The sequence below is a fragment of the Chrysochloris asiatica genome, unplaced genomic scaffold, assembly GCF_000296735.1.
Source record: "Chrysochloris asiatica unplaced genomic scaffold, ChrAsi1.0 scaffold00137, whole genome shotgun sequence".
NCBI lineage: Eukaryota > Metazoa > Chordata > Mammalia > Afrosoricida > Chrysochloridae > Chrysochloris > Chrysochloris asiatica.
This window is the reverse complement of record NW_006408655.1, coordinates 1,884,325-1,886,814: the sequence shown is the minus strand read 5'-3', so window position 1 is coordinate 1,886,814 and position 2,490 is coordinate 1,884,325. Positions and strand designations below refer to the sequence as shown.

Genomic DNA, 2,490 nt, shown 5'->3' with positions numbered 1-2,490 from the left:
GTGTACAAGTGGTTATTGTTGTTGTTGTTAAGTATCGTGGAGTCCATCCTGACCCATAGTGACCCTGCACAGGGTTTCCAAGGCTACACATCTTTACGGGAGCAGAACACCTCATCTTTCTCCCACAGAACAGCTGGTAGTTTCGAACTGCCGACCTTGAGGTTAGCAGCCTGATTTGTAACCACTACACTACCAGAGCTCCTTACAAGTGGTTATTACAGACCCTGAAAAACGACCACATTAGACAAAGGAGTCTGATACAAGCAGAGAATAGAGACTACAGAAGTAGAGAACACATAAGAGAATACAGAAGATCCTGGCAAGTGGGGCCCATGTTATTCTAAGCAATGGTAGCGTTGATGATATGTGCCTAAAGTATTTTGTGAAGGCTGGTGCAAAGGCAATTAGAAGAGTTTTTAAAAGGCATCTTAAATGCATAACTAAAGATTCCGGAGCAACTGTTCTGTCAACCCTAGCCAATCTAGAAGGTGAAGAAACTTTTGATGCTGCAATGTTGGAACAAGCTAAAGAGGTGATGGAGAAGAGAATTTGTGATGATGAACTTATTTTAATCAAAAACACTAAAGCTCATACAGCTCATCCATTGTCTTATGAAGGGCAAATGATTTCATGTGCAATGTAATGCAGCACTCTACATGATGCTCTTCATGTGGTGAAGAGAGTTATGGAGTCAAAGTCTGTGGTTCTTGGTGGGGCTGCTGTGGAAGCAGCCCTTTCCATATACCTCGAAAACTATGCAACTAGCAGGTGGGTCTCAGGAACACCTTGCCATTGCAGTTTGCAAGATCCCTTCTTGTGATTCCCAACACACTCGCAGTGAATGCTGCCCAAGACTCCACTGATTTGGTTGCAAAATTAAGAGCTTTTCACAGTGGTCAGTGGCAAACCTCATGATAACAAACAAGGTGAAGTGATTGAACCAACCATAGTTAAAGTGAAGAGTTTGAAATTTGCAACAGAAGCAGCCATCACCATTCTTCAGATTGATGATCTAATTAAACTACACCCAGAAAGTAAAGATGATAAACCTGGAAGTTATGAAGATGCTCTTCACTCGGAGCACTTGATGACTGATGTGCTTTCTCCTTTATTAATAAAATAATCAATTTTAGATGCAGTTTTCTTGTACTTTGGGTATTAGTACTCATTAAAAGTACAACACACTGTCAAGCCTTGGGTTAGAAAAAGAAAGAACGAAAGCAGTTATTGCCAGGCCCTCTGTAAACTCCTTTCAGGCCAAAGGCAGGTCTCTAAGCCTTGACAATAAGAATTAGAATCCTCATGCTAACCTCTTGCTTTCAGTCTCCAGCCTTAAATTCCTTTTAGCCCCTTTTGAAATTTGTATAGATTGATGAATGTGAAGAAATCATACTCTTATTAAACCAGCACCTATTTTCTCCTCTACATGATTAGTTTATTTTAGCATGATCAGCACAAGCCTGGTCCCTATGAGTTGGAGGTTAAAGATATCCCAACTGTCTGATTTTTCCAACATGTTATTCCACTCTATCATCCTTGATATCAATCATCACTTCTTCCGTAAGTCCCAGGATTCTGCAATATGCTGCAACATTTCTCAAAACTCAAAACTGTCAAAGGAAATAGCTCACAAATTGTGAGGGCTGGTAAGTCACAAATCTGTAATTCAGAGGTCTGTCTGGAGGAATCTTCAGGAGCTAAGGAACCCAAACTGGCATGTCAGATGGCAGGTTGTTGATGCACAAGGCTACAGTAGCTGAAGAATCCCATCAGATGATGGGCTGAAAGTCCCACGAAGTGGAGGTCAGATGTAAAGAGCCAGATGCAAGATCCAGAGCAAAGCAGCCCTATAAATTGGAATCAGACCATGCTTTGAAGGAAAATGAAGCGTGGCGACTTGAGTCATACCCTCTAATAAGGTGGGGGAATCCTTAATCCTTAGTTTTATTGTAAGCCTTATTCATTAGTCCTACCTTAGCCCTTGTTGTTGTTGTTAAGTACCATTGAGTCCGTTCTGACTGTGTAGGGTTTCCGAGGAGTGTCTGGTGAATTTGAACTGCTGACCTTGCTTTTCAAGCCAATCTTTCAGTTGAGTGTTTATCCTAAGCACACACCAGGACTCCACCTCACTCCTTAGCCTTACTTCTTAGCAACTCACTTCAAAATGGGTCCACAGTCACAGGCAGAGAGACCAGGACTTACAATACATCACAGAGTAGAGAAATTTGACTGTAAAGGTCATAATAAATATTTAACTGCCCTGCATGTGGTTAATGCGATGGACTGCAAAGTCATTTGAACCACAAAGCTCAGTGGTTCAAGCTCTCCAGCAGCTCCTTGGAAACTCTATACAGGGTAGCTATGGGTCAGAACTGACTCAACAGTACTTAACAACAACAAAATCCACTAAACACAAAGGTGTACACTAGAGGTCAAAGCTGGTGGTGGTTATGTGCCATGGAGTCGGTTCCGACGCATAGCGACCCTGCA

The 2,490-nt window shown here is 42.0% G+C and overlaps 1 pseudogene; it reads left to right on the top strand.

Moving 5' to 3' along the window:
• The window catches only part of LOC102830630, a 3,865-nt pseudogene extending 2,950 nt beyond the window's left edge, over nt 1-915 (top strand).
• Nucleotides 916-2,490: the final 1,575 nt, after the last annotated feature.